The sequence below is a fragment of the Procambarus clarkii genome, chromosome 10 (genome assembly GCF_040958095.1).
Source record: "Procambarus clarkii isolate CNS0578487 chromosome 10, FALCON_Pclarkii_2.0, whole genome shotgun sequence".
Classification (NCBI taxonomy): Eukaryota; Metazoa; Arthropoda; class Malacostraca; order Decapoda; family Cambaridae; genus Procambarus; species Procambarus clarkii.
The window spans coordinates 37,914,938-37,929,421 of NC_091159.1; the positions used below are offsets into that span (position 1 = coordinate 37,914,938).

A 14,484-nucleotide genomic window follows, 5' to 3' on the forward strand; every position below is an offset into this window, starting at 1 on the left:
CCACCCACGGGATGGGTATATGGAGTCCACCACCACCCACGGGATGGGTATATGAGGATCCAAAGCTTAATACTGTCTCGTATTCCGACGTAAATTTAAACAAATCAAATTCAAATGTTTATTTAGGTAAAATACATACATACAAGGGGGTAATACAGATATTGATGAATTTATAGAATTTAAAATTTAAATAGGTGTATAGTTCAGGGAAATGTGCCCAAAGATGTCTATATCCACCTCCCCCCCCCAACCTCCCTCCTCCATACACATAAACACTTTTAATAAATTATTTTAAAATTCTTTAGTTGGCCCCAAAGCCCACGATGTAGTACATCAAGTCCCCATGGCGCAGTGGATAGCGCGCTGGACTTCTAATCCAGAGGCCGCGGGTTCGAATCCCGCTGGGGATGCATGTTTGGTCTGGCGGCCACGGTTAGAGTGCCACTCTTGCCATTGCTAGCGTGCCATTGCCACTGCCACTGCTTACTATTTGAGTTAGGTGGAATAATTACTTAAAACGACATACACGTGAATGATATACTTTTGTTTTTTTTCTTTTACATACTTTTGTCATCCATAAGTGGATGACATACTTTTTTTTTTTGTTCTCAATTTTTTTGTTTATTATTAAAAAATGCTTTTATTAATATCGGTTTATAATATTCACGCTGATTTGTGTATTAAAATATTAATACCTAATAGTATTATTAGGTATTAATATTACTATTTATCTACTCGATAGATAGCTAGCTAGCTACTATCAAGTGTGAGGGTAGGAGCAGCTAGCAGTGTGAGGGTAGGAGCAACTAGCAGTGTGAGGGTAGGAGTAGCTAGCAGTGTGAGGATAGGAGCAGCTAGCAGTGTGAGGGTAGGAGCAGCTAGCAGTGTGAGGGTAGGAGCAGCTAGCAGTTTGATGGTAGGAGCAGCTAGCAGTGTGAGGGTAGGAGCAGCTAGCAGTGTGAGGGTAGGAGCAGCTAGCAGTGTGAGGGTAGGAGCAGCTAGCAGTGTGAGGGTAGGAGCAGCTAGCAGTGTGAGGGTAGGAGCAGCTAGCAGTGTGAGGGTAGGAGCAGCTAGCAGTGTGAGGGTAGGAGCAACTAGCAGTGTGAGGGTAGGAGCAGCTAGCAGTGTGAGGGTAGGAGCAGCTAGCAGTGTGAGGGTAGGAGCAACTAGCAGTGTGAGGGTAGGAGCAGCTAGCAGTGTGAGGGTAGGAGCAACTAGCAGTGTGAGGGTAGGAGCAGCTAGCAGTGTGAGGGTAGGAGCAGCTAGCAGTGTGAGGGTAGGAGCAACTAGCAGTGTGAGGGTAGGAGCAGCTAGCAGTGTGAGGGTAGGAGCAGCTAGCAGTGTGAGGGTAGGAGCAACTAGCAGTGTGAGGGTAGGAGCAACTAGCAGTGTGAGGGTAGGAGCAGCTAGCAGTGTGAGGGTAGGAGCAACTAGCAGTGTGAGGGTAGGAGCAGCTAGCAGTGTGAGGGTAGGAGCAACTAGCAGTGTGAGGGTAGGAGCAACTAGCAGTGTGAGGGTAGAAGCAGCTAGCAGTGTGAGGGTAGGAGCAACTAGCAGTGTGAGGGTAGGAGCAACTAGCAGTGTGAGGGTAGGAGCAGCTAGCAGTGTGAGGGTAGGAGCAGCTAGCAGTGTGAGGGTAGGAGCAGCTAGCAGTGTGAGGGTAGGAGCAGCTAGCAGTGTGAGGGTAGGAGCAGCTAGCAGTGTGAGGGTAGGAGCAACTAGCAGTGTGAGGGTAGGAGCAGCTAGCAGTGTGAGGGTAGGAGCAGCTAGCAGTGTGAGGGTAGGAGCAGCTAGCAGTGTGAGAGTAGGGGCAGCTAGCATTGAGTGAGTGAGAGAGGAGGGAGGAGGAGGAGGAGAATGTAAGCAGCAACACGTCCACTCTCCTGCGGTGACTGGCATGAAACAGTCAAAGCTGGCTACAGTGAGGGGCGGCGCCCTCTGGGATGCTGGTGCCGCCTGCGAGTGAGGGCTCCACGTCACCTGCTGCTGCGTATCTCCTCCTGCCAGGTTATTTGACCTCTTGACGGTCGAGTTTTGTATAGTACTTCCTCCTGATGTTGACGGAGATGGTTTCCGCGACTTCTTCTTCCTTCAGTGCCTTCTATGGTGCAGTAAAGGTGACAAAGGTGACTCGCTGGTCGGCCAAAGGGACCAATACAAGTCCTCCTCTCACTCCTCCATACTGAAGATTGCTATTTCTGGGTCTGCAGGCCAAGTTGACGGAGGGGGGGGGGGGGGAGGCACCCAGCAGGAGTCTGCCTGGGTGGTAACCATGCAATTATCTTGAGCGTCAACGTCTTAGCTTAAGTGCTAATTATACTAAGATATTTTGCAAGTATTTGAAGTTTACATTAATGCTACATGAAGAATTATCTCTAGCGAGGCTTTAGCTGGGTTAATGTGACAGTTTCAATATGGTTTACATTGGGTAAACCTTGGAGGAACTTGTAATGTGAGGTATACCCGCCCCTAGTGTGTGTCTCAGAGGGGGTCGCCTCTCTCAGACACAACTACAAAAGCGGAAGTCCTATTTCAAGACTGTCTTCCGTCCCCCCCCCCCCCCACACACACTGCAGTAACACATACACAGGATTATACAGCGCCCGGGGGTCGTAGTCCTAAGGGCCCGGGTTCGATTCCCGGCCGAGGCAGAAGCAAGTTGGCAGAGTTTCTTTCATTCTGATGCGTCTCTTCACCTAGCAGTAAATACGTACCTGGGAGATAGACAGCTGCTACGGGCTGCTTCTTGGGTTGTATATATGAGTGTGTATGTGTGTGTTAGACAGAATTATATATAGAATTCGTTTTCAGAGAGAAAATGGGAGGGTGGTTATACCAGGATATACAGGCGATGAGTCACAATAACGTGGCTGAAGTATGTTGACCAGACCACACACTAGAAATTGAAGGGACGACGACGTTTCGGTCCGTCCTGGACCATTCTCAAGTCGATTGGACTTGAGAATGGTCCAGGACGGACCGAAACGTCGTCGTCCCTTCAATTTCTAGTGTGTGGTCTGGTCAACCAGGATATATAATGGAACAAATCCACAAGGGCCGTGACGAGGGTTCGAACCTACGTCCGAGACGATCCCAGACGCGCCTTAATCGACTGAGCTACGACATGGTAAAAGAATTGCAACCGGGTAATCAACTTGACCTACCACGGGTCCTGCAGTCTCTCCGTGACACAAACCAGGTTTTTACACAATTCCCCCCCCCCCCATGCACCCGAGCTATGTCTCGAAGTATGCCTTCTTATATATACTATGTTATTATTATTATATATGTTATTGCTATGTTATTTTATTATATAACATAATAAAATATGTTTTCATGTTAAAAATAAAGGTATATGTTATTTTTTGTATAACACAGAGAGCAGTAAATCTAGACAGCTGCTGCGGGCTGCTTCCTGGGGGTGGAGGCCTGGTCGAGGACCGGGCCGCAGGAACACTAAGCCCCGAAATCATCTCAAGATCATCTCAGATAGAATAAATGCACGGTAATTTTGATTCATAAAGTTGCTTTTCGAATGGCTTTGTGGGAATGACAAGAAGCAAATTCGTCCACTTTCTAATTGGAAATAGGTTATAATTGTCGTAGTGACAATACGACAAGTTTGAGGGGAGTATAAGCAGTTTTCCTATACTTATGAGACATTTAAATTTAAAATTTTGCCCCGAGGGGCTAGTTTATTGGGCAGCGCCACTCATCTTGTGAGTGGACACACCGCCGTAGTGACAGTATTGGGCAGCGCCACTCATCTTGTGAGTGGACACACCGCCGTAGTGACAGTATTGGGCAGCGCCACTCATCTTGTGAGTGGACACACCGCCGTAGTGACAGTATTGGGCAGCGCCACTCATCTTGTGAGTGGACACACCGCCGTAGTGACAGTATTGGGCAGCGCCACTCATCTTGTGAGTGGACACACCGCCGTAGTGACAGTATTGGGCAGCGCCACTCATCTTGTGAGTGGACACACCGCCGTAGCAGCATGTACAACACTCCCCAATAGGAAGAAAACCCGCTCATACTCCATTAGGAAATATTATTTAATATCCAGGAAGAAAAGTTGTGTTATTGGTAATATGTCTTTGATATCTTTTCTCGAAAACATTTGGAAACTTATAACAAAATTTTCATAATATATTTAAATATCTTAGGACAAAATATTTCATCTGGAAGCATTTAATATCTTAGTGGTGGGGGCTGTGTCACCACAGTGGTGGGGGCTGTGTCACCACAGTGGTGGGGGCTGTGTCACCACAGTGGTGGGGGCTGTGTCACCACAGTGGTGGAGGCTGTGTCACCACAGTGGTGGGGGCTGTGTCACCACAGTGGTGGGGGCTGTGTCACCACAGTGGTGGGGGCTGTGTCACCACAGTGGTGGGGGCTGTGTCACCACAGTGGTGGAGGCTGTGTCACCACAGTGGTGGGGGCTGTGTCACCACAGTGGTGGAGGCTGTGTCACCACAGTGGTGGGGACTGTGTCACCACAGTGGTGGGGGCTGTGTCACCACAGTGGTGGGGGCTGTGTCACCACAGTGGTGGAGGCTGTGTCACCACAGTGGTGGGGGCTGTGTCACCACAGTGGTGGGGGCTGTGTCACCACAGTGGTGGGGACTGTGTCACCACAGTGGTGGGGGCTGTGTCACCACAGTGGTGGGGACTGTGTCACCACAGTGGTGGGGGCTGTGTCACCACAGTGGTGGGGGCTGTGTCACCACAGTGGTGGGGACTGTGTCACCACAGTGGTGGGGACTGTGTCACCACAGTGGTGGGGGCTGTGTCACCACAGTGGTGGGGGCTGTGTCACCACAGTGGTGGGGGCTGTGTCACCACAGTGGTGGGGGACTGTGTCACCACAGTGGTGGGGGCTGTGTCACCACAGTGGTGGGGACTGTGTCACCACAGTGGTGGGGGCTGTGTCACCACAGTGGTGGGGGCTGTGTCACCACAGTGGTGGGGGCTGTGTCACCACAGTGGTGGGGACTGTGTCACCACAGTGGTGGGGGCTGTGTCACCACAGTGGTGGGGGCTGTGTCACCACAGTGGTGGGGACTGTGTCACCACAGTGGTGGGGGCTGTGTCACCACAGTGGTGGGGGCTGTGTCACCACAGTGGTGGGGGCTGTGTCACCACAGTGGTGGGGGCTGTGTCACCACAGTGGTGGGGGCTGTGTCACCACAGTGGTGGGGGCTGTGTCACCACAGTGGTGGGGACTGTGTCACCACAGTGGTGGGGGCTGTGTCACCACAGTGGTGGGGACTGTGTCACCGCAGTGGTGGGGGCTGTGTCACCACAGTGGTGGGGGCTGTGTCACCACAGTGGTGGGGACTGTGTCACCACAGTGGTGGGGGCTGTGTCACCACAGTGGTGGGGGCTGTGTCACCACAGTGGTGGGGGCTGTGTCACCACAGTGGTGGGGACTGTGTCACCACAGTGGTGGGGACTGTGTCACCACAGTGGTGGGGACTGTGTCACCACAGTGGTGGGGGCTGTGTCACCACAGTGGTGGGGACTGTGTCACCACAGTGGTGGGGACTGTGTCACCACAGTGGTGGGGACTGTGTCACCACAGTGGTGGGGACTGTGTCACCACAGTGGTGGGGACTGTGTCACCGCAGTGGTGGGGGCTGTGTCACCACAGTGGTGGGGGCTGTGTCACCACAGTGGTGGGGGCTGTGTCACCACAGTGGTGGGGACTGTGTCACCACAGTGGTGGGGGCTGTGTCACCACAGTGGTGGGGGCTGTGTCACCACAGTGGTGGGGGCTGTGTCACCACAGTGGTGGGGACTGTGTCACCACAGTGGTGGGGACTGTGTCACCACAGTGGTGGGGGCTGTGTCACCACAGTGGTGGGGGCTGTGTCACCACAGTGGTGGGGGCTGTGTCACCACAGTGGTACGTGGGGGCTGTGTCACCACAGTGGTGGGGGCTGTGTCACCACAGTGGTGGGGACTGTGTCACCACAGTGGTGGGGGCTGTGTCACCACAGTGGTGGGGGCTGTGTCACCACAGTGGTGGGGACTGTGTCACCACAGTGGTGGGGGCTGTGTCACCACAGTGGTGGGGGCTGTGTCACCACAGTGGAGGGGGCTGTGTCACCACAGTGGTGGGGGCTGTGTCACCACAGTGGTGGAGGCTGTGTCACCACAGTGGTGGGGACTGTGTCACCACAGTGGTGGGGGCTGTGTCACCACAGTGGTGGGGGCTGTGTCACCACAGTGGTGGAGGCTGTGTCACCACAGTGGTGGGGGCTGTGTCACCACAGTGGTGGGGGCTGTGTCACCACAGTGGAGGGGGCTGTGTCACCACAGTGGTGGGGGCTGTGTCACCACAGTGGTGGAGGCTGTGTCACCACAGTGGTGGGGACTGTGTCACCACAGTGGTGGGGGCTGTGTCACCACAGTGGTGGGGGCTGTGTCACCACAGTGGTGGGGACTGTGTCACCACAGTGGTGGGGGCTGTCACCACAGTGGTGGAGGCTGTGTCACCACAGTGGTGGGGACTGTGTCACCACAGTGGTGGGGGCTGTGTCACCACAGTGGTGGGGGCTGTGTCACCACAGTAGTGGGGACTGTGTCACCGCAGTGGTGGGGGCTGTGTCACCACAGTGGTGGAGACTGTGTCACCACAGTGGTGGGGGCTGTGTCACCACAGTGGTAGAGGCTGTGTCACCACAGTGGTGGAGGCTGTGTCACCACAGTGGTGGGGGCTGTGTCACCACAGTGGTGGAGGCTGTGTCACCACAGTGGTGGAGGCTGTGTCACCACAGTGGTGGAGGCTGTGTCACCACAGTGGTGGAGGCTGTGTCACCACAGTGGTGGGGGCTGTGTCACCATAGTGGTGGGGGCTGTGTCACCACAGTGGTGGGGACTGTGTCACCACAGTGGTGGGGGCTGTGTCACCACAGTGGTGGAGGCTGTGTCACCACAGTGGTGGGGGCTGTGTCACCACAGTGGTGGGGGCTGTGTCACCACAGTGGTGGAGGCTGTGTCACCACAGTGGTGGGGACTGTGTCACCACAGTGGTGGGGGCTGTGTCACCACAGTGGTGGGGGCTGTGTCACCACAGTGGTGGGGACTGTGTCACCACAGTGGTGGGGGCTGTCACCACAGTGGTGGAGGCTGTGTCACCACAGTGGTGGGGACTGTGTCACCACAGTGGTGGGGGCTGTGTCACCACAGTGGTAGAGGCTGTGTCACCACAGTGGTGGGGCTGTGTCACCACAGTGGTGGAGGCTGTGTCACCACAGTGGTGGAGGCTGTGTCACCACAGTGGTGGAGGCTGTGTCACCACAGTGGTGGGGACTGTGTCACCACAGTGGTGGGGGCTGTGTCACCACAGTGGTGGGGGCTGTGTCACCACAGTGGTGGGGGCTGTGTCACCACAGTGGTGGGGACTGTGTCACCACAGTGGTGGGGACTGTGTCACCACAGTGGTGGGGACTGTGTCACCACAGTGGTGGAGGCTGTGTCACCACAGTGGTGGGGGCTGTGTCACCACAGTGGTGGGGGCTGTGTCACCACAGCTATCAGGCCGGACACTCGCCCTCACATTTCCTCGCCCCTTATCGCAGACTTCATGACGCTGGTGTAAACAGACTTCATGACGCTGGTGTAAACATTGGATAAACCTGATGACCTCCAAAAATGGTTCGAGCCTCTCCCCCGTATGTGAGTGGACGGAACTGTTGTATTGTGCCGTCTTTGGGGGCATAATAATGTCTTAGTTTGTCAAGGCCTTCCTATGACTTTCTACAGTCCTCGTCTGTTTTTACGCTCCGCGAGGGTTGAGCTTCGGCTCTTTGGTCCCCGTCTCTCAACTGTCAATCAAGAGTTTGAGTGTATGTGTGTGTGAGTGTGAGGTGTGTGAGAGTGAGAGTGTGAGTGTATCAGGGGAGGGGGGGATGGTCCTGGCCGGGTGGGGGGCGGGAGAGGGGGGGGGAGGGGCGCGCACTCTGGGACGTGACCATATAAGGCAATGTCTGGAGCCACGCGCCGCGTCCGAAACTGCTCACTTAAACTGTTTTTCAGAGTGACTCTTTGAGTCCTGTAACGTGCTGTAACGTGACAGTGGTGGTGCACGAGGAGTGCGGTACAGCCGTCGGCGGTACAGGCCCACTGGTAACACCACAGCCCTCCACACCAGTAAGAATTAATCAAGAGGGAGTCAAACAGTGTGGGCAGTGGGCGTCACCGTCTCGGTCTCAAATATTTGTGGTTTGTTATGAAGGGCATAATACAGTGTTGTGTGTCTTCCGGCAACACCAGAGGCTCGCCAGTGTTGCTGTCAAGTGTTGATCAACGATGTGTTGCTTATATAATATATACTATAACATATATGCTGGCCAAAGCACTGCCACACCTCTCAGCATCGTCCACGTCCTCCTACGCCATATTATAGTCTCTCATCTGTCACCCACTGTCACAAAACATGAATGGAACGTCGGCGACGACGTGTAATGGTGACGTTGGCAGCGTGTTGTAGAGACCTAAGCCTACGGCTCAGTGTGAATGGAAGGTTGAGTAGAGGAAGGTGTGGTGGAGACGTGGCAGCGTGGCAGAGAGAGAGAGAGAGGGGGAGGGGCTCCTGGGGGGGAGGGGGGGAGGCGTGGGAAAAGTTAGTGGTGCGTGGGAACCTTGGCCGCCCTGACTCTTCTTCTCCTTCTCAGCCACAGCTTCCAGCACATTATTGGGCTCCTCCTGGCTCCTCCTGGCTCCTCCTGCCTCCACCTGCCTCCACCTGCCTCACATCTGTCATGGCTCGTGACCAGCTGGGGCACAGGTGTGAGGGAGGCCAGGTGAGAGAGAGGGGGAGGCGAGGGAGGGTAGATGAGAGAGAGAGAGTAGATGAGAGAGAGAGAGTAGATGAGAGAGAGAGAGAGAGAGAGAGAGAGAGAGAGAGAGAGAGAGAGAGAGAGAGAGAGAGAGAGAGAGAGAGAGAGAGAGAGAGAGAGAGAGAGAGAGAGAGAGAGAGAGAGAGAGAGAGAGAGAGAGAGAGAGAGAGAGAGAGAGAGAGAGAGAGAGAGAGAGAGAGAGAGAGAGAGAGAGAGAGAGAGAAGCGACGTGTGTCATGGCCGGCAACAGAGGGGAGCCCGTGAGAGAGAGACACAATGTACGGTGGAGGGGTGCAGGAGGGAGGTACCGTGCCTGAGGGCGGGCACGTCAGCAAGGCGGACAGCCCGCCTGCTTTCATACCTCTCACTGTATTTCCCACTTCTACACTTCCCTTCCTCTTTACTCCCCCTCCACCCAAAAAAAAAAAAAGGCGGGCACGGTACACCCGCCTGAGGTACAGTAGAGGCCCCGGGGCTCCTCCCACCACCACTTACCACACCTCTAACCACCACTCTTATAGTGAAAGTGTATTTCACTCACTGTTCCGAGTGTGTGACTAATTCACTAATTCACTGTTCCGAGTGTGTGACTAATTCACTGTTCCGAGTGTGTGACTAATTCACTGTTCCGAGTGTGTGACTAATTCACTGTTCCGAGTGTGTGACTAATTCACTGTTCCGAGTGTGTGACTAATTCACTGTTCCGAGTGTGTGACTAATTCACTATTCTGTGACTGATTCACTGTTCCAAGTGTGTGACTGATTCACTGTTCTGAGTGTGTGTGTGTGCTGCTCGTCCTCTAAACAAAGACCCAAAGTCCATTCCATGCACCCACCAAACCCCCCTGTTTATGAATGAAAAGCGGTTTACATACGACTCACAACTGCTGACGTTCGAACACTTCCGGAAAAAGTGCTTCACTGACGAATTGTGTTCGAACTACAACGCTGTAAATGCTTCACCCACGTACTACACATACAAATAATCGCCAACAGAACCTAAACACCTAACCTTACCTAACCTAACCTAACCTATGCCTATATAAGCACAATATGCTAATATATTATTAATTTATATTTGAGAAAACTCCAGTTTTGAATGAACAGCATGTTAAAATTTATGAATGCGTCTGTGGGGTTGACCGCTGGATGGAATGGACTTGGGTCGAGGACGGGTTGTACATTCAGCGGTCGACCCCACAGACGCATTCATAAATTTTAACATGCTGTTCATTCAAAACGGGAATTTTCTCAAGTATAAATTAATATTATAATATATTGGCATATTGTGTATATATAGGCATAGGTTAGGTTAGGTGTTTAGGTTCTGTTGGCGATTATTTGTATGTGTAGTACGTGGGTGAAGCATTTATAGCGTTGTGGTTCGAACAAAATTCGTCAGTGAAGCACTTGTTCCGGAAGTGTTCGAACGAAATGAGTTGTGAGTTGCGTGTAAATCGTTTTTCATTCATAAACAGGGGGTTTGGCGGGTGCATGGAATCACTTTTGGATCTTTGTTTGGAGGACGGGCTGTAAAATTGATGAATGCGTCTGTGGGGTCGACCGCGGGATGGAATGGACTTGATTTGAGGATGGGAGTGTGACTGATTCACTGTTCCGAATGCGTGAGTGAGTGACTGGTTTACTGTTCCGAGTGCGTGAGTGAGTGACTGCTCAACTGTACTCATGAAGTCTTCGCTATATAAAGGACTGGAAGGCATAAGGGCGTATAAGCCTTGCTTCACACGCCCAAGTGATCCTTACAGCAACTTGAGGCCAACCAAGTACAAGCTCTCCTTGTTGGAGTACTGAGGTCTCAAGGTCGACCTTGACGCCTCCGTCTCCTGCCTTGTGCTCCACACTCACGCTACACACACACTACACACACACACGCTACACACACTCACGCTACACACACTCACGCTACACACACACACACGCTACACACACTCACGCTACACACACACACACACACGCTACACACACACTCACGCTACACACACTCGCGCTACACACACACACACTCACGCTACACACACACTACACACACACGCTACACACACTCACGCTACACACACACACACGCTACACACACTCACGCTACACACACACACACGCTACACACACTCACGCTACACACACACACACACGCTACACACACACTCACGCTACACACACTCGCGCTACACACACACACACACTCACGCTACACACACACACACGCTACACACACTCACGCTACACACACACACGCTACACACACTCACGCTACACACACTCACGCTACACACACACACACTACACACACTCACGCTACACACACACACACTACACACACTCACGCTACACACACACACACTACACACACTCACGCTACACACACACACACTACACACACTCACGCTACACACACACACACTACACACACTCACGCTACACACACACACGCTACACACACTCACGCTACACACACACACACTACACACACTCACGCTACACACACACACACTACACACACTCACGCTACACACACACACACTACACACACTCACGCTACACACACACACGCTACACACACTCACGCTACACACACACACACTACACACACTCACGCTACACACACACACACTATACACACTCACGCTACACACACACACACACACTACACACACACACGCTACACACAATCACACTCGGAACAGTGAAATACACTTTCACTGTTACAGTAATTATATATATATATATATATATATATATATATATATATATATATATATATATATATATATATATATATATATATATATATAGAGAGAGAGAGAGAGATTTAATATTAGAATAAATAAGTATAGGTATAAGTATAAATAAATAAGTATACCCTCCCTGAGGCCAGGTCTCCCTGGGTGACACTGAGGTCAGTGTTCCCTGGGTGACACTGAGGTCAGTGTTCCCTGGGTGACACTGAGGTCAGTGTTCCCTGGGTGACACTGAGGTCAGTGTTCCCTGGGTGACACTGAGGTCAGTGTTCCCTGGGTGACACTGAGGTCAGTGTTCCCTGGGTGACACTGAGGTCAGTGTTCCCTGGGTGACACTGAGATCAGTGTTCCCTGGGTGACACTGAGGTCAGTGTTCCCTGGGTGACACTGAGGTCAGTGTTCCCTGCGTGACACTGAGGTCAGTGTTCCCTGGGTGACACTGAGGTCAGTGTTCCCTGCGTGACACTGAGGTCAGTGTTCCCTGGGTGACACTGAGGTCAGTGTTCCCTGCGTGACACTGAGGTCAGTGTTCCCTGGGTGACACTGAGGCCAGTGTTCCCTGGGTGACACTGAGGTCAGTGTTCCCTGCGTGACACTGAGGTCAGTGTTCCCTGGGTGACACTGAGGTCAGTGTTCCCTGGGTGACACTGAGGTCAGTGTTCCCTGGGTGACACTGAGGTCAGTGTTCCCTGGGTGACACTGAGGTCAGTGTTCCCTGGGTGACACTGAGGTCAGTGTTCCCTGGGTGACACTGAGGTCAGTGTTCCCTGGGTGACACTGAGGTCAGTGTTCCCTGGGTGACACTGAGGCCAGTGTTCCCTGGGTGACACTGAGGTCAGTGTTCCCTGGGTGACACTGAGGTCAGTGTTCCCTGGGTGACACTGAAGTCAGTGTTCCCTGGGTGACACTGAGGTCAGTGTTCCCTGGGTGACACTGAGGTCAGTGTTCCCTGGGTGACACCGAGGTCAGTGTTCCCTGGGTGACACTGAGGTCAGTGTTCCCTGGGTGACACCGAGGTCAGTGTTCCCTGGGTGACACTGAGGCCAGTGTTCCCTGGGTGACACCGAGGCCAGTGTTCCCTGGGTGACACTGAGGCCAGTGTTCACTGGGTGACACCGAGGCCAGTGTTCCCTGGGTGACACTGAGGTCAGTGTTCCCCGGGTGACACTGAGATCAGTGTTCCCCGGGTGACACTGAGATCAGTGTTCCCCGGGTGACACTGAGATCAGTGTTCCCTGGGTGACACTGAGGTCAGTGTTCCCTGGGTGACACTGAGATCAGTGTTCCCTGGGTGACACTGAGGTCAGTGTTCCCCGGGTGACACTGAGATCAGTGTTCCCCGGGTTACACTGAGATCAGTGTTCCCCGGGTGACACTGAGATCAGTGTTCCCTGGGTGACACTGAGGTCAGTGTTCCCTGGGTGACACTGAGGTCAGTGTTCCCTGGGTGACACTGAGGTCAGTGTTCCCTGGGTGACACTGAGGTCAGTGTTCCCTGGGTGACACTGAGGTCAGTGTTCCCTGGGTGACACTGAGGTCAGTGTTCCCTGGGTGACAGAGTGCCGTGGTGGAGAATGGTGGAGCTGCGATACTGACTGAAGACAGGGAGGGAGAGGGAGGGAAGGAGAGTGTGAGAGGGAGAGGGAGGGAGAGAGTGTGGGAGGGAGAGTGTGAGAGGGAGAGGGAGGGAGAGAGTGTGGGAGGGAGAGTGTGGGAGGGAGAGTGTGGGAGTGGCGTGCAGGTCCGAGCCGCCAGCAACGGTCAACAAGGATGTAGTTGTCGGCGGAATCTGATTTTCTGAATGGAGTACCCCAAGCTGCCCCTCCTAGCGGCACGGTTGGCACTCCTGCTGGCCCCTCACCCCCCACCCCCCACCCCCCACCTCTCACACCTCCTGTCCTCACCCCCCACACTACACCCCCCCCCCCTCTACATAATCCGGAAGTACCATACGCTCCATAACTAATTTACAAATACATACCTCGACCCCAAAAATAAGCTGTGCAAGACTGTATTAAACAATATACCTCAAGTTTATGTCTTTCAATTCTTAAAGTTGCGTTGTGGAGGGTGTAGGAGGGCGGTGTTGCCAGGCGCGCGGGCGTGGGTGTTGCTACACCCCACCAAGGTGTAGCCTAGAGGGCTTGGTCAGGGGCACCAGTCAAGCCTGACCCCGAGGGCGGTGACGCCACCGTGGTGCTGGTGTAGTGCCCTCATACAGTACACGTGGCAAGTGCCAGCCGTTGCAAGACTTACGCTAGTGCCGGCACCCAGATCGATGTGTGCGGCGCCCCCGCTGGTTGCCAGGCCCAGCGGCCACGTGGTACGCCCCCGGGCTGACGAGGGCTCGCACCACCTCCCAGCCTTCCGGGTTCCTTTAGGAAGTCCCACAGCGGTTGATGGTGGTCTGAAGTGTCCTCGACGGGGCCCGGGCGTTCATGATGTGGGCCGCCCTGATGGGTGCTGTCATGAGTACTCTCTCTTCGGCGCCAGACACCTCTTCCCTCTCTCTCTCTCTCTCTCTCTCTCTCTCTTTCCGCCTCCACTCCCCTGTCCCCTCCCATTTAAATTTGAAATTTTGTCCCGAGGGGCGAGTTTATTGGGCAGCGCCACTCATCTTGTGAGTGAACATACAGCCATAGCAACATGTACAACACTCCCCAATAGGAAGAAAACCCGCTGGGTTGTTCATCCTGTCACTTGTACCCAGACACAGCTGGGACTTGCTTAACTGTCTCAAGTGAACAGCTCCTCAAACAAGAAGATTAATATCTATCAACCCTTAAAAGCTTACGTTATCTTGCGGGTGCAAATGGGGAAATCTTTTAAGAACAGTATCAATATTTGTCAAATAGTGTTTTCCTAACTCAAACAATGTG

General features: G+C 53.3%; 1 non-coding gene across 1 annotated transcript; it reads left to right on the top strand.

The window, feature by feature from the left end:
• Nucleotides 1-337: 337 nt before the first annotated feature.
• On the top strand, nucleotides 338-410 carry TRNAR-UCU (transfer RNA arginine (anticodon UCU)). Its single transcript has one exon. It is a non-coding gene; the product is annotated as a tRNA-Arg (tRNA).
• Nucleotides 411-14,484: the final 14,074 nt, after the last annotated feature.